This window comes from Bidens hawaiensis, unplaced genomic scaffold (genome assembly GCF_021521415.1).
Source record: "Bidens hawaiensis isolate Kalapana, Puna unplaced genomic scaffold, B.hawaiensis_p1.1 tig00015792_1, whole genome shotgun sequence".
NCBI classification, from domain to species: Eukaryota; Viridiplantae; Streptophyta; class Magnoliopsida; order Asterales; family Asteraceae; genus Bidens; species Bidens hawaiensis.
This window is the reverse complement of record NW_027492411.1, coordinates 202,218-228,744: the sequence shown is the minus strand read 5'-3', so window position 1 is coordinate 228,744 and position 26,527 is coordinate 202,218. Positions and strand designations below refer to the sequence as shown.

The following is a 26,527-nucleotide window of genomic DNA, read 5'->3' as shown; positions in this document are numbered from 1 at the left end:
CTAGAGGGACGCGATTTTGTCTTCTCTACCTGTTTCGGTTTAGAATGTGTGTTCGTTTTTGAAACCAAAGCACACTATCTAACCCTATTGAGAAACATGTCAAGCTTGGTCTGACAAGGACTAAACCTGCCAGACTAGTTTCGGTCCAATCATCGTCAGTGGGATTAGCCTGATTATGCCCGAACCTTTGCATGTACGAATTATGAGGCATATAAGGCATATTCCTTTTATAGAATCCATAATAAGGAACATATGGATGATGTGGACAGTTTATGGCAATATGACCAGGAGTGCCACAGTTAAAACACGTTTGACGTTTTATGTAGAAATCATTTTGGGCAGCTCCTCGTCTGGAATGGTTGTGTGGACAAGTTTTCTTAAAATTGGGAGGACCATTTTTCACATTTTTGAACTTGTCACCTTGTTTGTCATTAGAGCATCCCTCTTTAACAAATTTAGGTGGTGAGTATTTGTTGGATTTTATTTTGAATTTTTAATATTATTTGAAACCAAATTATCATAATTAAAAGTTTTAACATAATCAACCACACAAGAATCATTGCACTTTAAAACATAGCCCACACAAACAGTCGGAATAACAGAATTCAACACAGGTAGTTTTAAAGAAACATCAGAAACAAAGTCATTGTTAAATTCAAAATAAGGGTCGTCTTCCTCATCAGTCCATTCCTTCACAATTACTTTTTCTCCAAATGAAGCAAAGACGTTAGAATCATTCACTCCTGAAGTGGACGCATTAGAATTCACAGAACTAGTTCCACCACATTTATCTTATTTGTTGTACTTCATCCCTTTTATCTTTTCTTCCTGTTCTTTGGTAACAGGGATACTGACATAATTTTGATTATAGGATGGGGGAACTTGACTATATCCTATGCCTTCACCCTCATTTTCTTTCCACCATAATTGATTTTCAATCATTGAGTTAACTACTTCACTGGAAGCATCGAATTTTTTAAAGTCAAGCTCAGCTCTTTCAAATTTACTAGTTAGATTTAAAATTTCTAACTTGGAGGCCTCTAGTTTAGAAGTTAGTTCAACGATTTCTTGTTTGTCGTCTAGGTAATGACAACATTTTAAACTAAATTCAGACTTAAGCTTTGAGAAATCCTTTTGATTTGCTTCTATCTTATCAAGAAAGCCTTTTTCATTTTTCTTAAGTTTGAAATTTTCAGATTTTATTCTTTCCATGTCTCTAATTAAGTTATCATTATGGAGCTTATATAACTCTATCTTCTCAACACAATCTAGAGAACAAGGTTGAAAACTTACCTCAGATGAGTTGGGAGAGGTGAAAGCCATATATGCGAATTGAAGTTCCTCGACTTGCTCCTCAGCAGCATTCTCTTCTTCAGTGTCTTCAACATTTGCGAAGTTCACAGTCTGATTTCCAATGTTGAGAGCAGCCATCTGATCTTCCCAAGAGAATTGTTGAGCAACCAAACCCCTTTCACCATTTCCCGAACTACTTCCAACCTCACCTCTAACATTACCCACTGGAACCAGCGCCCTTTCAGTGTTTCCTTCCTTTGCTGGTTAGTACACTCATGAGCAAAATGACCCAGCTCGTGACAGTTGTAGCATCTCAGAGTATCTTTGTTAAAACCCACCTTTTGATTATTAGGCATATTCCAATTGTTTCTGCATGTCCTCTTAGTGAATTTCTTGGCATAAAAAACCGCCATGGCGATCTGCCAAGAGATATCCATTTCCTCAACATCATCAGGATGGATCTGATCGAGTTCAGCAGCAACTACAGGTTGGACCAAGTCTCCGGCAAGAAATGCATTATAACAGGTCATGAATCCCGCCATTAGAGCTATGTTTTACTGAGTCTCTTTTGGAATAGAGGGAATCTGACTGGAGTTCAGACCATGAACAGTGCCAGAAGATGACGATTGAGCTGACTTGGTGAAGAAGACTGGAGCAGGTTGAGAAGGAGTGGAGGATGATTGCCCGTGCGTAGGTTTAAACATCTGAAAGTTTCCTTGTAGTTGAAGTTGTTGAGTAGCCTTAAACATGGGAAAACTGTCTTGAGAAATAAGAGCATTGTTGGAAGCAACATTGTACCCAGCTGCACTATAGGATTCTGCATGATTTATTGCACGTTGCTTGTCATCCATATCACATGCCTTGATAGTAGCCATCATCTCAGAGATAGACATTCGGATGAGATCCTTAGTCTTCTTGATGACAGCAACATTCATATCCCAACTCTTTGGCAACAAGTTCACCATCTTATTGTTTATCTCAGAGGTTGCTAGGTAAATACTTGTTGATCTCATTTCAGTCACCAATGCTATGAACCTTTGGAGTTGAGTTTCCAACGTTTCCCCCAAAACATGATTAAACATATTGAACTTTTGTCGCAGCAAGTCTTGGCGACTCCTTTTCATGTCTTCGTTTCCCTCATACACCTCAATCAACGCCTTCCATAACTCTTTAGAATATTTTAGTTCTCTAAAGCCAAGGGCAATCTCAGGTGAGAGTGCCATGGTTAGAGTTGAAAAAGCCTTTTCATCTTCCTAAACTTTAGCAAAGTCATCATCATCATACATGGAAACGGGCTTAACAACAATCTCAGTTGAGTTATCATGTTGATAGGTAATTCTTTGAGGCCCCCTAACAATGCTTCTCCAAACTTTGGGATCTTTCATCTTAAAGTATTTCTCAAAGCGAAATTTCCATTCACTAAACCCCTCATAGGACAGGAGACGGGGTATACGAGTGGTGTTCCCCATTATGGAGTCAAATTCTTGATGGAGTGAAGAGTTGGTTGAACCATTACCATTAATTAGTTGATCCATTTTAAATTTAGGCCCACAAGTTATTTTTAAGTCCAAAATATCTTATGATCCAAGCAAAAAAACCAAACTTAAACTGATCAAGCCCAACAACGTTCACAGATTACTGGGCCGAGAACAAGATGTCGTTGACCAAGAGTTGACCGAGAACCAGAGATTTGACCGAGAACACAAATCTTTGACCGAAAGCCCAACACTTTGACCGGAAACCCAAATCTTTGATCGAGAACCAAGGATTTTGACCGAAACCACTTAAATTGAGCCGTGAATGATCAAAATTGGCCGAAATCAGTTGATTTTGGCCGAATACTCTTGATTCTTACCGAGAACAATGATTACTTGTTCAACGAATTTAATCTTGGCCGAAAACTAGAGGATCAGCAGGATTTCAACTGTAACAAACTCCCGAGATTTGTGGGATTTGATTTTTTTCCAAAACAAAATCAATCTTCCACCAAAATTAAACCTTCTCTTCTTCTCTTATCAAAACTCACCGGAAAAACCAATTAACACCATCAAACAACATAATTCTTGAATCTTTGATATCACAATAACGAGCCTGAATAGGTCAAAGGCTCTGATACAAATTGTAAGTCCCGAATCTGGATCACCACAATTATGATATAAAAAACTAGATGTTGGTGCGGAATACCAACACTAAGTTATTCAAGAACACAAAGGAACAAAAACACGTAACACAAGAGTTGCTTCAAAACACACGTATTATAATACGTCGGCTGCTTAAGCACGATGATTAGAAGACACGTCTAGTAAAGTACTTAGACGGCAAACAAAGCAAATGAACCAACAACCTAAACCCTATACAATGCATTCTATATATAGGGTACTCAATACACAAGCCCAACAAAGACCAAAAGCCCACCGAGATCCTTGGGATCTCGGGATCTCGGTTCACATGTGCAGCCCAAAACAAACAACTAAACTAAGTACAAACCAAAATAACTAGGCCCAACAAAAAATTTTAAAGGGATGAAGGCTGTTGGAAAACAGATTCAGGATGAACCAGAATCCTCTATCCAAACTGAAAAGGTATTTTTGAATTGTTACAAGTGTAACAAATCAGGGCACTTTTCGTTTGATTGCCCATCTGATCAGTACCAAAACACAAGGCGTTTTGAATTAAACGAAATCAAAGAATTTTTAGTTTCTATAACTGATCATGAAACATGGGAGAATGTTTGGGTTATGAACACCAATTATCAAAATCATATGTGTGGTAATCAGGCTTTTTTTATATGGATGAAAGAGGGTTTTGGGTTTAACACCAACCGAGAAAAGAAAAACGTTGACTTTATAAGGGGGGCGGGAGATGTGATGGTAAATCTGAATGGGAGAAATACATTGATAAAAAGAGTGTATTACATTCCCAGCTTAGACAAGAATGTGTTAAGCTTGGAACATTTGATTAAACAAGTATTCAAGGTGGAAGTTGAGGGAAATATGTGTCACATTGGATGGGATAATGATGAAAACAAGCAAGTAGAAACTCGAACGGGTCAGGTTCAATTAAAAAAGGAAAGAGGAGCATCGTTGGGAGAATATTATGTAGCCCTAGATTTGCAGTCAAGGAAAACCCGGAACAATGAACAAGTTGTCCCCAATCACCCGAGAATATCATCTTTGAATGATTGCATGATCGTCCTCAACACCTTGCATATATATATATATATATATATATATATATATATTTATATATATATATATATATATATATATATATATATATATAACCTTGTTTACAAGTACAATGACGAATTCATATCTGCATTTAAGGATCTTGTGGAATGGTATCATAGGGTACACCTAAAATCTTACTTTGAAAGACCCATTCCACCGTACCTAAGTGATGGTACCGAAATAGATCTTTATGATCTATATATGATGACGTTGCTGAATGGAGGATATGTGGAAGTGACTATCAACAACAGTTGGAGCTATATTGCAATGGACAATGGATGTGAAATAACCATGAAGTATGAAGTGAAATCCATCTATCTCCTCTACCTTGAAGGTATTGAGTGGTGTTACGATATATTAAAGACAAATGGCATGAAAGAAGAAGAATCGGGAACCTCTACTGTTCCACCTGGTTTCAAGAAGAGAAGGGCATCCAAGTGAAAATCCATTGAAGACCTAAGTATTATATGATTAAGGGGGACAATGAAGTATTGATCACATTAATACTTAGGATATATGTTAATATAGTTTATCATGTAAATATTATTTAGTTGAAGGGTCTGAACTGTAAATATTATAATCAGGCCCGTTTAGGTAGTTAGGGTTTATGACGGTTGTTTGATATAACCGTCTGATATAACAGATTCAACAACTATAAATAGGACCCTCTGATTGTTGTAAAAACTCAATTCGTTCATAATAAAATTCCATTCACTATAGATTATTGTTCGTTTCTTGTTGTTATTAACGTTCTTATAAATCACCAGTTGTTGTGTCTTCGTTGATTACCAACAGTGCATGCACTCACATACCTTCACAGTTAATGTGTTTCGTGCGTTCTCCATCCTGATGCGAAACCGAGTAACATTTTGATAGAAGATGATTCAACGCATACGTATCTGATTTCAGTTTGGCCCGGCTTTTGGGTATTTCCGAGACCCACGCGACCACAAGAGTGGCGGGGACATTTGGTTACGTGGCGCCAGACTACGCAATGGCGTGTAAGGTTTCAGATAAACATATGTATATAGTTATGGGGGTCTTGTTGGAGCTTATTTCGGATAAGAAGGCGTTGGACCTGTCTTTTTTATCGTATGGAAACGTGCTTAATATTATGGGTTGGGCGTGTATGTTGTTAAGACAGGTCCGAACTAAGGAGTTCTTTAACGAGGGGTTGTGGGACATCGGCCCGCATGATTATTTTGTGGAGCTGTTGCATTTGGCAGTTGTGTGTATAGTGGATTCATTGTTAACACGAACGACGATGAAGCAGGTTGTACGGAGGTTAAAGCAATTACAAGCTCCATCGTGTTAGGGGCAGTTTAGGTTTTTGATGTTGTAAATTGTAGTATAGTTTTTGTTGGTAGAATGATTTTATACGAGTAACGAGTCTTCCATTGTTTGTTTAATAAAAGAAAAAGGTAAGAGATTTTTCCAGCCCTGGTTTTGTACATTGACTTACCAAGACTAACATTCTGTCATTCTGACTTAGTAGGAGTAAATCATGTATCGAAATTTATATTTGATCAAACATAAACTTGAGTAAGGTTATGTAACTCATATGCTCTAACAAAAGATGAAATCAATGTTGCTCTGGCAAGTAGGTTTAATCAGAAGCCCACAACTCTACAGTCTACAAAAATTGGTTTCTACTGGAGTATGTATTGATATTTCGTTGCTATTTAAATCAACATCTAAACCGGTTTGGGTTTGGATATGTTAGTCGTTGCAACCGATAATATTAAGAAACATAACAAATATGGTCCTTTAAATGGATGGTGGAGACGACCATGAATGACTGGATAGGATTCTCGACGGTCGTTGAGTCTTGGAGGCTGAAGGCTGAATTAGGTTTTAATCTCTTATATATATATATATATATATATATATATATATATATATATATATATATGATTGATTACTTTTGAGAACCGCTTTGAGTTTTAAGAACTCGAAAGAACTCAACGTAACAATTTTTTTACGCATGTGTAACTAACATTTAAACTTGTGTCTCTTGAATCATTTTTTAATTACATTTAATCTCAGCCACATGTTTCATATTATTTAATTAAATGTGTGGTCCAAAATTGAGTTCTTAAATTTCTTGCAACTCATCAAATTCTCAAAATATCCCTCCCATATATATATATATATATATATATATATATATATATTAACATGAAAATATTTTTAAAGAATATTAAATTTAATATTAGGATTGTTCAGAAAATCTTAATATATTCGAAAAATCCCATAATTGCTATCCGAATCCGAAATTTTTGGAAATGCGAGATTCGGATATCCGAAATTTCGGATGTTTGGATTTATATTTTCAAAATAATCATATACGGATTCGAATTCTTTTTAACACCCATAATTTGCAAACTATACAAATTTGAAGGGAACATGATAAGACATTTAATATAGTTCCCCTTATCCAGAATGTAACTAACTCACTAAGAATGAGGAACAGGAGCACTTGTATGAATTACTCATGGGACTCGATGAGGTCTTTAACACCTTAATGACACAAATGTTAACAATAGAGCCAACATCAAGCCTTGGAGTCGCTTATAATATTGTTTCAAAGGTTGAAAATAGACGTGAGATTGCTGCCAATACACGATCGATTGCAACTCAAGTGTGACAAGATTCCCCGACATAGTGGAAATTGTCATGCGGCCGACACTTTAAGCGTTTAACGTAATCGGCTAAACGGTTACACTATTTATTGTGTTTATTTGTTTTTAAAATGTCTAGTCAGGTGAAAAAACCATGGGATGCCATGGACACGCCAACTGTTCATTTGAACAATTCGTTTTATTTACGATACTTTGTTGGGACATTATCATCCGTGGTGATACACGAGATGCTCCAACGCTCATGTTATATTCATTTATTCGTTATTTAGTTTGTTCGGTTAAAAAGCCATGTAACGCTCATGGGCCGACAAACTTAATTGTATTGTTGATATGTTATCTAGATGAGCCAATAAAATGCCATGGACAAGCTCATGGGAAGCCCAACTCACACATTTGTTTTGTTTTGGTATGCTAATAAGTTGGGAAAACAAAATGGCATGGAAAGCTCATTGGAAACCCAACACTTCGAAGAACATTCACTGTTTGTTTATTTGTTTGTTTACTCGATTATATTTGGAACAACATCTTATGATTTGGTTTGTTTACTTAATTACGATTGAATCAAAAGTTTGTGGATTTCGATCTATTCACCTACTCAAAAATATTTTAATTCCTATGATTGAGCACAAATCTATTCACAAAGATCCCGAAAAATCAAGGATTTAGAAATCATTCAAGTTTTGTAAAGATTTTATCCCTAATTTGTTAAGCTTTCCCGAAGAACACGAAGAACACGAAGAACACAAGAATACCCGTGATCTTGATTTCCAGAAAAATGCCCACTGATTATCAACCAAAACACGATCTTGAATCTTTGATATCACCAAAACCAAGCCTAGAATAGGTCTATAAGCTCTGATACCAATTGTAAATGTGATATCAAACAGACTCGTTGTTAGGCGGAACCTAACAACAAGGTTATTCAATAAAAGCAAAGAACAATCACAAACCAACACACAATATTTTTCAAAACACACGTTATATTAATGTTGGGTGTTTAAGCCTTAAATAAACGATTACAAGATAATTATAATACAAACCATGTAACCTACTAAACACCACCAACTTTGTTAATGATCGACCTGCTAATGACCTAATACAATGTATATATATGGCCTATCATACTACGGCCCAAACCCAAAACATAAGCCCACTGAAAACACAGTGTTTTCGGTGTTACATACTAACGAAAACCAAGCCCACAAGATCAAGTATAAACCATGTGATAAGCCTAGCCCAACATAAGACCACAACTTATTTAATCATAAAATGTTTTCTTTAAGGCACCATTGTTTTAATCAAAATTAATCATCAGTTTTCTTTAAACCATTGTATGGTCACTCGTATAGTCAATGAGATAGCTTCTACAATCTCTAGAATATGAACTCAAATTCAAAACATTAATACAACCAAGTCAATCTTGTTCATTAACTTCCTCAATGGTAATTTCAATTTGTTTACCTGTCACACCCCGGCTTAGGGCCTAGGCGTGTGACCAAAAGTTGCTATATGTTTTGTAAATATATATCAGAGTTTATGGGTAAATTTTAGTGGAAGACTTTAGGTTTGAATATAATATTAATTTACATTGAAAATTTACTCGGGAATTAAATACCCGAGTATTAGTTTACATAAGATACGTTTCTTATTATAAGGATTTAGTTTGTCAAAACGGAGCCATCTTGTGCGCACCTCTATCTTCATTAAGACTCCAATCCTTGTTAATGCTACTTATGCTTAATTACCTGCAATGGGTTGGAAAAATACGTCAGCTATATGGTGGTGAACACGTATGACTCAATAAAACATTTTTGAATGACGATTACAATACAAACATAGTTTTCTTGACAACCTCAGAGGAAGCATTACTACTTCCGGTATATGTACCACTACCCTACACACATAACGGTATTCTCCGAGCCAAACAGCCCTGAACAGAGAACTGGTCGTGACCGTTTAAGCCTGCGGCTACTTTGCCTTTGATTAATTGATTGAGCTTTAACAGTTATGTTTGGATCCAGACACATGCGTATTCGGTTTGAGTTGATTTTATTCTCTATTTTGTATTATAACGTTTTAGAGATTGCATGATCTCATGTAGACATTGATTGACTCGTTAAGACAAACACCCGTTCGTCTCATTGAGTATAAATATGTTTTAACTGATTGAAAAGGTTGACGTATTCACCTGTACCGTCGGTGTTGAAAACCTTGACTGATTGATTGATTGTGAATGATACTTAACCTATACATAAATAGGTTCGTATGAATACTTGAATGATTTTTTGATTAAGCTATGATTGCTAAGCTTAACGTTGAAATCGTTTATCTTTGATTGTGAATGAAAACACTTAGTTTTTATGTGACTTTTGATGTAGCATGCTTTGGCTTATAGGTTATTACACGTTGGTAAGTTTCTCCAGGTAAGTAAACGGGTCCCTCGGTTGATTGGGATTTATACGAATTACTTTACTTAGGCAAGAAACTTACTACTAATGATATCACCCTTACAGTTACTACATGCCCGTCAAAATATATCTTTTGTTGACATTACTTCACTATGAAGTAACATTTATGAAAACTCGTTTATGAATGTTTATAGAATGTTTATAAAACCTTTCAAGGTTAAAGGCCATAGCCTTGATTGATCGTTCTAAGCTATAATTCAAATAACTTAAACATAACTCCTACCTTATATTGGATACTTAGATTGATAATAAGAAAAAGGCAGGATCTTGATCTACTCGATTATAAGATTGCTAGCTTGATTATAACTTCGTTCCTTGCACAAACTACGAGAAAAAGGCACGTCGGCTTGGCGCGGAAATGGGGCACGCCTTTCGAGGTTAAGTGTGTGTAAATGGAGGTGTGTTTGGGATGAAATGGTCCAATACCCGTCACCCCCTTTTATAGGCTGATTCTGGACCCCATCGAGGTACACGATGGGTTCCTTTACCCCGTTGCGTACCGCGGCGCCGCAATTTAACGCCGCCTTACCAGCTTGTGACACGTGGCCTGTCATATCGTGCCACATGTTGACACGTGGTTGGACACGTGTCCACTGACTCAGCAAGGCCATCGCGCTACGCTATGGGCTTAAGTTTTCCCCGTCGCGTATCGCGATGGGTGAAGTTTTTCAAAATGTTCATTTTTGGTCCCTATACTTTCTAAATTAGTATTTTTAGGATGAAAACTTAAGGGTAAAAGACGCGATGTTACATTACCCCTACTCATCCTCATAATAATCACAACAACAACAACAAACGGAAGTCTAATAATAAAAACTATGCTGCTAATCAAATCAATCATCAACCTCGACAAAATCAAAGTATACTGAGCAAGAAACTTTACATTGGTATTCACTCGTTATGCCCCACTAGTAACTTTCATCATTCAACTCAAGCCTCATGTCATTTTTGCACTCAATGTAATCGCTTCGATCATCCTTGAAAATACTTGTCCTACATCACCTAGTGCACAAGACGTCTCACAATGGTCTATGCCTTCTACTTAACCCTACACACATGCTACACGTGCTTGCTACAACTATGGAAACCCTAATCATCTACGCCATGTGTATCCTCGACTTATTCATATACATTGAGCTCAAGTTTATCAAACCAACTCAAATTAAACACCTCTTTTGCAACACATACAAGTTCAGCCTAATCAGGCAATTTCAAATAACTTAACCCCAACTATTCAATATTTTATAAATTCAATTAATCATTGTGTTTTAAATCAAAATGAATCAAATCAATCGTAAATAAGTTTTCTCAAAGAACACTATATTGTTTTCGTCATTTTTATCTAAACATAGTTTTGTCTAATCAATCATACACTATAGCAAACTTTTTGTTTAATTTTGGTTTTGAAACAATACAATTTGAATAACCCATCAATTTTAAGCGTTTTCTCTTAGACAATAAAATTAATCTTACTTTCCAAAGGCAATCGTTTACGATACCGTACTTCTTGTTTAAGTTGTTTATCCTTGTTCAATCCTAACCCATCTCAATATCCACTTTAAGGAATCCTTTCCTTTCCAACTCTTAAGATTTATTATATCCTTATATCAAAAAGATGTTATGGAAATTTTAATATTTCATTAAAACAACTCAAATATTCAATTCACTTTTAGCATTATTTTACACAACGACTATCTTCTATTTATAACCAAAACGTATTAAGTTTCTTGTTTTCTCTAAAAATCATGTCTTTCAAATGTTTTGTAACCCACACTATGGGACGAGTTATGTGGATCATCCGACGATCTAGGTAATTATGGAGGCCTACGTAGTTATGGAAATTCTTGCATGGAATCATAAAACGTACAAGTGTATAATAATCTAGAACCGAAAGTAGTGTTGAAGTAATGGTACAAATGTAAAGATGATAAGGACATGGTGGATACGCTGCTGGTACATCCTATATATAAGTGTCGTGTTGTGATTAATTTTAAATTATATTATAAAATTTAATGGTGTTGTTATAGTATTCTTTAATTACGGTACGAAATTCCCTAAAGTAGGAGAGACTGTAACAACTCAGATTTTTTAAATTATTATTTTATTAAATGGTACCCTAACCGCATTTATGTTAGGGTTATTTTATCAAATAAAAATACCGCATTTATCGAGTAAATTAATTGTTCTAATAATATTTTTAATTATTTATTTAATACGCATTTATAACTTTCAAGTTATGACAACCCTAAACTAAAACTATTATCTACATATGTTTCCATCTATATTCTTCAGGGACTAGAAATGCAAATTTCACATTATAACCTATCAAACCTGGTTACCCTGATTCAAAACCCGTTAACCCAAACCCGAAACCCATTTAGCATACCCGGACACCCAATATCGTTGCTTAGACCTCAATTCTCGTATCCAATATCGAAATTGAATCAAAACACATGTCATACATTCTTATTGCGGCCTACCGACATTCTAAATATGTTTAATCAATCAAACTTGATTCGTAATTCCTGTTATACTAAGCCAACGTAATATGTTCATCAATATACATTATATCTATCACCATAATGCAATTAAACTGGTAGATACGATCCTCAAACCATCTGAAACATAACCCCTAAACTTAATTATATTATTGTGGTCTTTTGATTTGTATTCGTGATTCTTATTTGGCCGACGGCATAGGGAGTCTGTTAGCCTGCAATTAAACATCGTTAAGGTAATTGATTTATACATTTGAGTTGGTCTCGTTGTCTGCAATCTTAACCCCAACATTAATCGGCCAAACAATCAACGTATTGGCCGATTGATGATTCTAGGGTTCATAGTCTGTTATGGTTACTTGTCTATCTAGTTATGTATATTTGTTTTAGAGTTGTTACCAACTGATCAACCAGAGCAGTTGGCTGGTTGTGTTTGTGTTAATCGTTGGATATTGGAGGTCGAGGGTTCGAACCCCCTCCATACCCGTTTCACTCTTTTATTTTTGGTAATTTGTTTAACTATTATAATTAATTAGTTAATCAACTAATTAATATTATAAGTATTAAAAAACTTATAATAAATTCATATTTATTAAAAACCGACATTTAAACTAGCCGTTTTTCCTACACTTTGTTAAAAATCATATATATATATATATGTATATATATAAATATATATATATATATATGTATATATATATATATGTTAGGACTGATATTTTCAATACGGAGGATATCTTATCCTTGAAGATGTGTTTGGATCAGTTATCCTCTTGAAGAGTTCCAGAGCCGTGTTAAAGATCAAGGATCCTAAGAGGTTGGTATTACTAACAATTGTTTCATGTGTGTAGGTTAATATTCAACAGAAAGTAACGACTTTATCACTGAGTCTACCTTAAAGTTCGCTATTGTAGGCTCCCAGCACGTGGTCAATGAACGTTAGAGGAGTTGTGGAAGAGTGGCGGATAGTTAGGTGTTATAGTTAATTGTAATTTCCTTTATAAACATCGAGATAATGATCGATTAGAGACACTTGTATTCACACACACTCAGAGCAGAACTCAAAATTCACTCTACACTTTAGCATTCGTTGTAAGATCGATCGTAATCTCCAAGATACTTGTAACTTTTTTTGTGATTAATAAATTGGTGATCGACGAGTTGTCATCACCCGGGGGTTTTTTCTTTTGATCTTAACAAGATCAAATGGTTTTTCCTCGCAACAAATCACGTTGTTCATTCCATTTTCATTCATACAATCTTTGTTATTAGCATAGCACTAAACCTCACTTTTACGGATTTGGATACATTATCCTTAGCAGATTTTTATCCAAAATAATTTGGCGCCCACCGTGGGGCAATTGGTGCTATAATCCATATCAATCCCATCAATTTTCGATTTTTTCATACCCATATCACTATCAATGGCCTCTCAATCAACCTTTGCTTCATCGACCATGCCATCTTCGGTTCCTCTCTCATCAAGAACTTTGTCGCCGATGCCTCCGCCAATAACGGGAGCACCATAGCATGCTGCTGCTGGAAGCAAGACGCACCTACCAGTCTTCCAGAGATCGAAAACCGCTGCTACTGCTCTGGCGGTTAATGCTAACAATGATGTTTCATCTATGTTTTCGCAGGTTAAAGCATACATGGAGCAACAGAACAAGAATAACCAAAGGATCCTTTGTGAGGTAGAAGATCTCAAGAAGACTAAGAGGCCAGTGGAGGATCACACTCCCTTGATGCCTAGGATGCTGGATTTCACTAGTCCAGGATCCCTGGCTTAGTTCACACAAGGATCATCTATCCTTCAACAGGGGTCCCTGGGTCAACAAACTCAAGGATCCTCGTTGTTTCAGACAAGATCATCTATCCTTCAACAAGGGTCCATGGGTCAGCAAACTCAAGGATCCTCATACTTCCAACAAGGTTCATCCATCCTTCAACCAGGATCCTCTGGGTTATATCATCAAGGATCCTATAATTCCCAACCTCGAGGATCCTTCTTTCAGAATCAAAGATCCTCAGGAATTCAACATCAACGATCCTCCGAAATCCATGAAGGAGATATAATCCCCATGCAGACCATAGCCTCTGGAGGACCAACTCCTGTAGCAGACGCTTCTTATCTTAGCTACTCATCCGGGATGCTAACCTTCACCCAGCAAAGAGTTAACTTTTATGATCCTATATCCTTATATGCTAACTGTGGTTCCATGCAGGATGCAGGTATCAACCAAGCTATGGCTAAGGAACTACAAAAGCTTAAGGATATGATATCCAGTGTTCTCAGGGTGATACGTCCAATCCTCGAGATACCGGAGGGAAGACACAAATTATCGAGATTTGCTCCACCTATCTGTGATGCTGAAATCCCGAAGAGATTCCAGACCCCCAACATGAAGACTTATGATGGGACCACGGATCCTGAGGAGCATGTAGCTCAATATAGAGAAAGGATGGAGATCAATCCTATTCCTGAGAGACTCAAGGAAGCCTGCCAATGCAAGGGCTTCGGATCCACACTGACAGGATCAACATTAAAATGGCTGCTAAGTCTTCCTCCCTTTTCAGTTACTTCTTTTTAAAATTTAGTTAACTTGTTCAACAGTCAATTTTCCTGTAGTAGGAAATTTGAGAAGTTAACTAGCGATTTATACCGAGTTATCCAACCTAGTGATGAATACCTTAGAGATTTTGTTACGAGTTCAGCAGGGAAGCTCTGGAAATCCCTAATCTTGACATGGCTACCACTATTGAAGCATTCAAGATGGGACTTCAGAAGGGCTCCCCCTTTTATGATGATCTTGTGATGACTCCTTGCAGGTCCTTAGATGAAGTCAGAAACAGGGCACTCCGATTCATACGGTTGGAAGATGACAAGAGGATCCACAATCGTCTGGGAATCAAACAAAGCAAGAATCTTCCGACAAGAAGCAAGGATTCTCATTCAAGAACAACAACTCGAAGCCCTAGTCCAAATTCGACAATCAAAACGTTCGAGTTGTTGAAGAAGAGGATGATGATGAGGATTACCCCATCATCTCAGAATATTGCTTCTCAGTAGATACTCATGGTTTAATTTGTGCCATGAGGGATCTACGTGAGAAAGCGAGGTGGCCCCCAAAAGAACGAAAAGTCAACCACCTTCAGAGATAAGTCCAAATGGTTGCCTTCCACGAAGATTTTGGCCACATGATGGACGATTGCATCGGTTTGAGGGAAATCGGATACCTCCTAAGCAAGGGCCACTTTAAGGAACTGTTGGGAAGAAAGAAGTCCAGGATCCAGGATCCTGAAGAGGCTCCCCAAAAAGCAACTCCCCCCCCCCACCAGATGCTCAAGTGATCTACTTCATTTCCGGCGGCTCAAACATATGTGGAACTTCTTTCTCCTTAGCTAAGAGGTTGGCCAAAGAGACCAAGTTGGATAACGGGGAACGACCGGTTATATCCACCACCTTGATGACTAACAAAAGGATCTTCTTTGATGAAGAACATAAATCAAGCTTCCAGGATCCACATCATGATGGTTTGATTGTTACTTTGTTTATTGCTAACCATTATGTACGCAGGATCCTTGTCGATGGTGGAAGCTCGTTCAACATCATCCAACATGATGTCCTTCAGAAGATGAACATCCCAGACTCAGAAATCATCCCGAGGATGTCGGTGTTAGTCGGCTTCAGTGGAGAAACCAAGAAGACATTGGGGGATATCAAACTCCCAATATACATCGAAGGGTTAAACTCTTACCAAAATTTTGGTGTTATAGATAACCTTTCTTGTTGCAATGTTATTTTAGACAGGCCTTGGCTACATGGGATGAAGGCAGTGTCCTCTACTTACCATCAATGCATCAAACTACCAACTCTTTGGGGAGTGGTAGGGATAGATGGTGACCAAGTCGAAGCCAAGAACTACTACTCCTCATCAATGAAGCCAGCATCTAAACAAACGATAGCATAGCAACCACAACAACATCCTAGGGACGTGCTGGAAGCTCGTGAGAAGGACTTAAAGGAAGTATCCTTGGACTCCGAGGATCCAGATGCGAAAGTGTTCCTAGGATCCGGTATCCCTAGCGAAATTGAGGAGGATATGATATCCTTTCTAAAGAGAAGAAAGTCCACATTTGCCTTCAAACATTCAGACATGACAGGTATTTCTAAGGAGGTAATTACTCACAAGCTAGGCCTTGATTTATCTATTAAACCAATCCATCAGAAGCGAAGGAAATTCGCTCCTGAGAGGAACACGATCATACAAAAAGAAGTTGAAAAACTTCTTAAGGCCGGTATGATCAGACAGGTTAAGTATCCTCGATGGTTAGCTAATGTGGTTGTTGTTTCCAAAAAGAATGGAAAGTGGAGGGTGTGTGTCGATTTTATTGATTTAAACAAGGCATGCCCCAAGGATCCTTTCCCGTTACCACATATAGATTCCATGGTGGATGCTACGGCAGGACACGAAATGCTCACATTTATGGATGCTTCCTCTGGATTTCAACAAATTCAGATGGAACCATCTGGCCAAGAGGATACAACAATCATGACTCCTACCGGCATATACTGCTATATTGCTATGCCATTTGGACTAAGAAATGCAGGAGAAACATATCAAAGATTAGTCAACATAATGTTCATGGATCAGTTAGGCAAGACAATGGAGGTCTACATAGACGACATGGTGGTGAAGTCAAAGAGGGTTGAGGATCACCTCAGAGATCTTGAAGAAGCATTCAATATCCTCGACCAGTATAACATGAAACTGAATCCATCAAAATGCCATATATGGTGACTAAAAGAGGGATAGAAGCAAGACCCGAGCAGATAGAAGCCATCATCAACTTGAAGTCTCATGCAAATGCTAAAGATGTCCAAAGGCTGACAGGAAGAATAGCAGCTCTCAACAGATTCATTTCCAGATCCTCCGAGAAGTGCAAAGATTTCTATGACATCTTTAGGAAAAATAAGAAGTTCGAATGGACAGAAAGGCATGAGGCTGCGCTCAAAGCCTAGAAGGATTACTTATCCTCAGCTCCAGCTTTGATGAAGCCTGTGGATGGAAAATCCTTATACCTGTACCTAGCTGTGTCAGGAAATGTTGTAAGTGTTGTCCTTGTGAAGGATCATGAAGGTGAACAACATCCCGTTTATTATGTAAGTAAGAGTCTTTTAGACGCAAAAGACAGGTATTCTCATTTAGAAAAATTAATTCTTGCACTTATTATGGCTTCTATTAAATTAAGACATTACTTTGAGACTCATACTATTATTTTAAGAACTAATTATCATGTTAAGAATGTGCTTAGAAAACCATAATTGTCAGGAAGGATGGCCCATGGGCTATGAAATTGAGTGCATATGATATTCAGTATGAGCCAAGAACAGCCATCAAGTCACAAGCACTCACAGACTTTGTGGCTGATTTCAGTAGCGACGCAGAAAGAAGCCGACTTGGAGGTCCAACAACTAGAAGAGACCAAGGATCCTTGGATACTCTTCACTGATGGGGCTTCCAATGTAAGAGGAACAGGATTAGGGACCCTACTGAAATCGCCACATGGGGACATATTACCCCAGTCTATAGCCTATGAGTTCCAAGCAACGAAAAATGAGGCAGAGTATGAAGCTCTGATCGCAGGTTTGCAATTAGCTAAGTGCATGAGGATCAGGTATCTTCAAGTATATATAGATTCATTATTGATTGCTAACCACTTTAATGGCTCATATGTTGTTAAAGGAGAAAAAGTAATCAAATATCTAGATGTTGTGAAGGAATTAGCAAAATCCTTTGAATTATTTAGCATTGTACAGGTACCAAGGGAAGAGAATGCTGGGGCAGATGCCTTGGCAAATTTAGCCTCATCTTTGAAGATTCCAGAAGACATGAAGATCCCAATCATTCATATACTCTCGCCAACAATAGGAGAACAAGAAGTTTGGGAGATAACAACTGACAGACAGATTGTACTTTGGGATCCATCATCCTCAATTAGTCAAGGATCCTGGATCCTCCCGATCAAAAAATACATTCAAACTGGAGAGATTCCAACCACAGAGAATCCCAAATATTTCAAACTCAAGGAATCATAATATATTTTATTAGATGATATGCTATACAGGATATCTCTTGCAGGTCCATACTTGAGGTGCATCGAGGATCTTGAAATCCAAGAGGTGCTCAAAGACTTTCATGAAGGTGATTGTGGTAATCACACCGGAGGTAGAGCCCTATTTTCCAGGATACTGAGAACTGGATACTTCTGGCCGAAAATGAAGAAGGATGCAATGGAATATTCAAAGAAATGTGATGCTTGCCAAATACATGCAAACATCCTTCATCAGCCAGCAGAACCTATGTATCCTATATCCTCTTCATGGCCTTTCATGAAATGGGGTATGGATATTGTAGACAAGCTACCAAAGGCACCAGGTGGAAAGGTCTTTATGCTTGCTATGACTGATTACTTCTCTAAATGGATTAAAGCAGAAGCATTTGTGCAAGTCCAAGAAAGGGAAGTTATATCCTTTATTAAACGAAATATTATAACTAGATTTGGTATCCCTTCTGAAATTTTTTGTGACAATGGTTCCCAGTTTATCGGGAAAAGAACCACTAACTTTTGTGACTGTTGGGGCATCAAGATGATTACTTCCACGCCGGTCCATCCTCAAGCCAATGGTCAAGAGGATTCTAGCAACAAGATTATCATCAACAACTTGAAGAAGAAATTACGATCCAAGAAAGGAAAGTGGGCAGAAGAACTTCCCTATGTTCTTTGGGCAGACAGGACAACGCCAAAGAACGAAACAGGTCAAACACCCTTCTCATTGGTGTTTGGCTCAGAGGGAGTAATTCCTATAGAAATGGTGGTCCCTACAGCCAGAACAAGCATCCGTGATCCTGAAGCCAATAAAGAAATCCTTCTCGAATACTTGGATACTGTTGAAGAACTCAGAGACCTAGCCAATATCAGAATGGCAGCTTATCAACAAAGGGTAGCTGGGGCATACAACAAAAATATAAGGATCAAAAGATTTCAAGAAGGAGACTTAGTCTTGAGGAAAGCTTTTCAAAACACAACCAATCCGACTGATGGGAAGTTAGCACCCAAATGGGAAGGTCCTTATTTGATTGAGTCGGAGGCAGGAAAGGGGGCATATCATGTGCTCACTAAGGAAGGCAACAGGTTAACAAGAGCATGGAATGCTATCCACCTCAAGAAGTACTTCTTCTGATTAGGATCAAATATCCTTTGAGGATCCATTATCCTTAGAGAATCAAGGATCCTAAGATCAGTAATATCTATCTAATCACTTAATCATTTTAGATTTTTACTTATTTAAGGATAACACATTCTTAACATTTGTATTTTCCAAGTTTTAAGTAACAATGCAGGATATGAGTAATATGTTTAATGATCAAGAGGTTGGCTACCTCTCCATTACACTTGAGGTACTCTACTATTTTCCTTATCCTAGCCCACGATTGGGTATGACCCCCGATGGTCATATCCCCTAAGGTTTAAAGATTTTCACCTTTCTTATGAATTAGAGTTTCTACACTCTCGCCTGTAGTGCATGTTATCCAACGTATAATCTGGGGAAGCGGGACCAGTACACGTTTAGTGGCTGACAATTTCGTTGTTTTCGGCTATATGGAGGATCCTACGATTTATGGTAGACGTACCATACCACCGGTTTATAACATGTTCATGTTATCCTACGTTTGGGCTAAATCCCGGTTTGGGCGAGTCCCCAGTTGACATCCGTATCCTTGGGCCAGTCCCCAGTTTTGGGCTTGTTCCCAGTTCATGGGCTTGTCCCTAGTTGCACGGGCTTGTCCCCAGTTTATTATTTGGGCTTGTCCCCAATCTAATGGGTTTAATCTCGATTAACATTATAACTTGTTTGCAACATATTTACTAAGTTCATTACGAAGATCAAGTCCTGTGGATTCAGAATCCTTAATATACTTCTTCGAGGATCACAGAAGAATCAGTACTTATGGTAACTAAGGTCTACTTAGACCTTGTGGTACAATTCCTACTTATAACTTTATTATAAGTATTTTTTGTTTAAAGACTTGATAGTTTTTGAATTATTCCTCTAAGGATATTGAATCCTAAAAATTTCTCCTTATTTTTAAGGATATTCTATCCTAAAGTTTGGGCTTAAGAATATTCTTTCCTAAAGTTTTCTTTTTATTAATTCTAAGGATATTCTATCTTAAAATTTTTTGAGAATATTCTATCATGAACATTTCTTTCAATCAAGAACAATTTTTTGAAATTTTCAACAAAACTAAATCTATATCAACAAAACCTTCATAGTAACAAGCAAATAGTCAAAAGTTTTATATTATTAAACATAAGTCACGAGGACTTATCCAAAATCCTTAACCCAGATTTCTCCATACGAAAGATGGATCATCCACCCGGGTTAAGCAGGTGTTACTAATTGTTCTTAAGGTGCAGGAAAATAAAATTCAGAGGCACCAAAGGTTTCATCCCCAAAAACAGAGGATCCATCCACCTTCGGTACCCCTAAGAATTGTCTTAAGGATCAGTGATCCTTAAATCCTAATTACTATTGTCTATTACAACCGATTTATCCATCAAAACATCAGCATAAAAAAATGGGCTCGGGCCTTGTCTTCAATATCCTTCATCGCCCATTCAAGCTACTTCCTCGCCTTCCGCAGCACCCGCTCCTTCACCAGCATCCGCCACATCCTTGACTCCACTAGTCCCAGCTTCATTCTCCTTAGCCATCTCCATATCCTCATTGCCACCGAGAGCCGCCAGAGTAGTTTTCCACTTCTGCACATTCCAGGTCGCCCTAACGAAAGCAGAATCACCGGCCTCCATCGCCATCTTAATCCTTGCTTGCAGCACCGACCTGGTAGCCCACATCTTAGCCTCTTCTGTAGTCTGCTTAACTTCCTCTTGGCGCTGGGCATCCGCTGTGGATACTTGATCCTCTAGCTGCCTCTTGAGCTGGGCTAAGGCTCTATCCTTGTTGACCACCGCATTCCCTAACCCTGACAGCTTATCACTCATCTGGCTCACAATCTTTTCATGATGCTCTTTGAAAGCATTCACATCCTGTAACCAACAGTTAAGCAAGGGTTAAAAGGATATTGGATCCTCAGATTCAAAATAGCAGGATACAGGATACTTACAGTGAGGATCACGTCAAAGTGGGTTTCGGGCTTCGAGGACCTCTTCCTCTTAGAAGCAGCTGACTTGGCTCTGGTAGTTACAGTCTTAGGCTCGAAACTAGTTGATTCTTTCAAAGCCTCTTTCTTGATGTCTTGAGGAGTGATCATACTATCGATGTCTTCCAATGAGAACTTGCTAGCAGATTTCTGAGACTTCTTGGCCCCTACAAAGACTAAGTTAACAGATAAGTATTCTATCTAATTTTATTTACTTTGAAATTATTAAACTAAACCTACTTGACATATTGAAATCTGAGGAGATCTCACAAAAATCTTCGATGAAACGGGCTTGGAAGGTTCTGACCTCGGTATCCAGTGCAAGGAACCGTTTTGTTTTCTCTTATGTACCAGGTAACTTAGCCAACGAAGCGAAATTCTCAACTGCAAATAAAAAGAGGATGCAAAGTTAGATTAGTCATCAAAGATCCTATCGTTATTAAGGATCCAGGATCCTACCCTTTCTGACCCATTTTGAAGGAAGGTCAGTCCCTCCGGGTATGGAGTCACGTTTCACGAAGAAGAATTGATTTCTCTAGAAGGAATCATTCAAAGTGACTTTTAAAATCGGATGGGGTTGTCGAGGTTTGGATTTCAAAAGGAATCGGGCTGGACCATGGGTAGTGAGAGTATACAGATAGGACAACTCTGGAAGACCGAAGTCGATTTTTCTTCCTCAATAATTCTTTCAATGGTGCCTAACACTCTCCAAAGCATCAGCATAGCTTGAATGTAGGATATGCCAGTGGATTCGAAGAAGCTTTGTGTGAAAGAAGGAAACCGATAACAATAGCCAATAAGGAAAGGACAAGCCGGAAAACACACCCAAGCTTGTGAATATATGTCACAACGGACGCCGGAGTCGTACGGTCGGAACACGGTTTTTGGCGGAAATAAAGGATGGAACTCATCGATTTCGGGATCTGTGAGTTTGCAGATTTCGATAGATGGATTGGCGATTAGATTTTGTGGTTGCATCTCCGTCAACCCGGAGTCATCGGAGGGTTGGTCGGACGGCTTAGAGGGAGGTGAAGAAGACGAAGCGACTGACATTATTATCAAAACAAAGAAAGTAAAGAGAAAAGAAAGGATACCTGATGTGTCGCCTGGATATGTGGTTATAAAAGAGATATAGGGATGGCATATTTACGCGGTTATGATTAATATCTAGGGCTGGATAGTAAATATTTCTGGCAACCATCTAATCGTTCAGTTTTTGCAGAAGATTCAAATTTCAAAATGCCAGCTGTAAAGCATAAACACTCACCATTTTGGGGGCAATTGTTAGGACTGATATTTTCAATACTGAGGATATGTTGTCCTTGAAGATGTGTCTGGATCAGTTATCCTCTTGAAGAGTTCCAGAGCCATGTCAAAGATCAAGGATCATCAGAGGTTGGTATTATTAACAATTGTTTCATGTGTGTAGGTTAATATTCAACAGAAAATAATGAATCTATGACTGAGTCTACCTTAAAGTTCGCTATTGGAGGCTCCCAGCACGTGGTCAATGAACGTTAGAGGAGTTGTGGAAGGGTGGCGGATATTTAGGAGTTATAGTTAATTGTAATTTCCTTTATAAACATCGAGATAATGATCGATTAGAGACACTTGTATTCACACACACTCAGAGCATAACTCATAATTCTCTCTACACATTAGCATTCGTTGTAACATCGATCGTAATCTCCAAGATACTTGTAACCTTTTTTGTGTTTAATAAATTGGTGATCGACGAGTTGTCATCACCCGGGGTTTTTTTCTTTTGATCTGAACAAGATCAAAGGGTTTTTCCTCACAACAAATCACGTTGTTCATTCCATTTTCATTCATACAATCGTTGTTATTAGCATAGCACTATACCTCACTTTTACAGATTTGGATACATTATCCATAGCAGATTTTTATCCAAAACAATATAATAGTTGTTAAAATTGTTAAAGGATTTATGATTTTTAATAAATTTAAAATATATTATATAATCTTATAAATTAACATAATTAAAATCTATATTATTAAGTATTTTATAAAAGATGTTATAATATATAAATTGTTTATTATCTATTAATAATCTATTTACAATAATAATTCAAAAAGAAATCTTTATTAATAATATTACAAGTGCATTTTTTTAAAACAAATATTTAATATTATACAACTTTAAATAAAAATAATATTCTTAAAGATAAAGATTTATTTTATTATTTACATAATATTTATAAATTAAACGTTAAAGAAATAGTCTAAACTCTCGTTTTCCCCGTCTCAAGTACCCTTTAATCTTTATTAAACCATTTATTAACTCGTAATATTCTTCGATTATTACTACTTAAAAATTTTCCCGGTTGATACATCTCGAAAAGCGTGACTCTTAATATTTATTTCCTTGTCGTATTCCAACATTCGCTTATTTACTAAGGTGAGTAATCACTCCCCTTATTTTTACTTATTTTTAAACTTTTTGGGGACTTATGCGTACCTATAATTTAACTACATTTTTATATCTTATTCTCAATAGCAAACTGTGATGTTTGTTTGTGTATCAGTTAAATGCTTACATGCTACATGTTTATTTGCTTACATGCTCATTGCTTTATTTACCACATTCAGAGAGATCCATCATAATCACATAATAGTATGATCATACGACCGTAGTAGTAGCCAACGTCCACCACATGATAATGGTTTTACCGACACTTATTACTTGCTCATTTACTTTGATTCTTTATACTCATAGATAAAGGGTTTGCTCTTATTTATATCTTATTATACTCATTATTATAACTCATTATTTTTGTATTCTCAAACTGGTGATCTACTCACTCAACATGTATTGTTGACAAACCTATATATATTTGACACATTTGTAGGTTACTATTGGATTGTTTATCAAAGTGAAGAACACATAGCGAAGACCATTAGGATTAAAACTTATTCAATAATTATATGATCTTCTTTTGTAATTTCTTTATAATTGATATACTTAAATGTTGTTTGTTATAAAATAAATTATAAAATATTAATTGCATGACGATACCTTGAGAACTGTGAGCAATCAACTCACGCCCCGTATTTCCGCCTTAGTTTGGGATGTGACATCATCGACAACTTCAATGCATTCAGAAACTTTCATAGACACTAAGGTTGTCCTTTGTGGAGGAGCAAGGTTGCCACTCCACATCATCGTCACGTAGGAAATGGGGCTTCGAAGTCCCTTTCCATAACGCCCCAGTGTAGTTTTGTCGCCTCTTTGTTGCCCAATTATATATATACATATATATGTATGTGTGTATTGATCGATGTCGAAAGGTCAATCAAAGCATTTGTAAAATACATTTACTAGCTAGGGCAAGTAAGGTGTCGAGTCCCCAGGGAATCAATGGAAAGTGCAATTGAATTTCAAATTTTATTATAAAATAATTCAAGTGGACAAACGATGCCAAGTGGTTTAAATGAGTAGTTTGTAAACAATTATATGAAAATAACCAAACTCCAGGGTTCGGGTTTCGAAGCAAGTTAGGAAATTGGTAAACTTCTTTGGACTGTTTCTTGTTAAAAATGAAAACCAAAAGACTTAACGATTGGCTATGATGATCGTCAGAACTGAATCCAAGCAATTGACACAGCTTAATGAAAATCTAGTTGATTATCGGTTTTAAGTTTTGAGAAACAAAATCAATAATATAATTAATGATAAATGGGTCAATGACGAAAGAACTTAATCCTAATTGTTGATGACCACAAATCCATTAACTGACAAAAGATTAAGTAATCAATTACTAAAAACCGTTTTAAGCACAAAAGCAAACTCAAAGAATTGATCAACCGAATGATTAACCATATCCAAATCCAAAGTTAAAAGTATAGAATATCAAAACCTAGCATACAACTCAACCCTACACCCGGAGATGGTTATGAAGCCTTTAGCCTTGCATCGTGATCTTCATTTTCTTGACTATGATGTTGAGGAAGGATTTCATGGATCAATCGTGTGAATAGGATATGTTATGGTGGTGTAAAGTGGCCTCCAAGAACTCCCAAAACTGGTAGAAAAAGAATGTTATTGACCTTATTGTTTTCCCCCTTAAATTTGGCATAAAAAATTACCCAAAAACCCGTTTTCCGTCAAACTCGTTCGTAAGCTACGGTCGGGCAGCCGTAAGCTAGGGCTGGACCGCCGTAGCCTACGGCCAGACTGCCGTAGCTTACGACTGTCTGCTGCTGCCTTATTCCGCCCTTCATGCCTTAGGCTACGGCCTAGCTCCAATTCTTCGTTTTCTCGTTCTTTTGATTCTTGATCGCCCGGTTAAGCTCCCGATCACCTCTCTTCGTATAATATTGATTCTTCCATCCTTAAACACTCCAAATTAGCACCAAATAAGCTCCATTAAGCTCTGCACACCTGTAACCACAAACGTACTCACAGTACTCGTGTTCGCAATATTTAACTAATTAAAACACACGAAATTAAACACTTAATGCACATATTTTTACCCACACATCACATCCCCATACTTATCATTTGCTTGCCCTCGAGAAAACTCTCATACAACACATACACCTTGATCGATGGTTCATCAATTATCAGTATTAATACTAGTGAGGCATAAGGTCATACCCAATTCCCAAGAACTGACACTGTCAAAGTTGATAACCCACCAAACAATTTAATGATACTTTTTTAAAACTATGAAAACGCCCAAACAAGTGTACTTTGTTTCCGGTTAAGGCGCACATGTTCATACCCCTCTTAATATAACATCTCTCCACTTGGTTAAATATCTGGACCAGAAAAAATGTGTTAATATCTCTCTGCCCTCAATAACAAGTATGAACACAATGTAATAAGCTTGGAAGCAAGTCATATCTCCACCCATTACCCACTGGTTGCATAGAGAATAGAACTAAGGGTTTTGATATGTCTTAGGTTAAGGTGTGGAAGTGGATTTATTTAGTGACTGATGGTAGATGAAACCCAATTTATTTAACAAACAAACAGACAAACACTCACTAAAATTTACAAACAATATTGACTCAACATTGACTCTTTTTGAGCTTTTCTTTGATTTTCCATATTTTTTTGTTTTTGACAAATATCACATACGTAAACACTGACATTACATAAATTGAGATGGACCTAAGACATACATACATTGTGTATTATGCTCA

General features: G+C 37.3%; 1 pseudogene; it reads left to right on the top strand.

Annotated features, from left to right (window-relative positions):
• LOC143549798 (LRR receptor-like serine/threonine-protein kinase RPK2) overlaps nucleotides 1-5,838 on the top strand; it is a 75,672-nt pseudogene extending 69,834 nt beyond the window's left edge.
• The last annotated feature ends 20,689 nt before the right edge of the window (nucleotides 5,839-26,527 follow it).